Here is a 583-nt window from a genome sequence, read left to right as displayed (position 1 = left end):
ATCAATCTCAACCTTACTTTTGTGGTCATCAACCTTGTGTTAAAATTTCATAGATTTCTATTCACTTTTACTTAAGTTAGAGTGTGAAAACTAAAAGTATTCGGACAACGACGACGACCGACACAGACGACGACGCCAACGTGATAGCAATATACGACGAAATTTTTTTCAATTTTTGCGGTCGTATAAAAATGTGCATTTTGGGCCCCTTTATGGCTCCTAAGTCCTAAACTTTTGGGACATTAATCCCCCAAAATCAATCCCAACTCTCCTTTAGTGGTATAAAACCTTCTGGTAAAAATTTATAGAGATCCATTCACTAAATCTTTAAGTTATTGTCTGGAAACTAAATATGTCTTTGGACGATGCAGACGATGACGACATGAGACCATTATACGATGCAAAATTTTTTTTGCTGTTGTATTAAAATAAAGAGGTGTTCTGCCTCTTGATTTTCAAACCTACATTATAAGTAAGAAGTTAATGGAACTTTCTTGTTTCAGTTTTATCACTTACAAAATTTTTGAAGATATGCATACCTCCTTGGATTTAAATAGCTTTGTCACAACCAGACATATGTAAA

Source organism: Mytilus trossulus, chromosome 3 (assembly GCF_036588685.1).
Source record: "Mytilus trossulus isolate FHL-02 chromosome 3, PNRI_Mtr1.1.1.hap1, whole genome shotgun sequence".
Lineage (NCBI taxonomy): Eukaryota > Metazoa > Mollusca > Bivalvia > Mytilida > Mytilidae > Mytilus > Mytilus trossulus.
Note: the sequence above shows the minus strand (reverse complement) of the source record.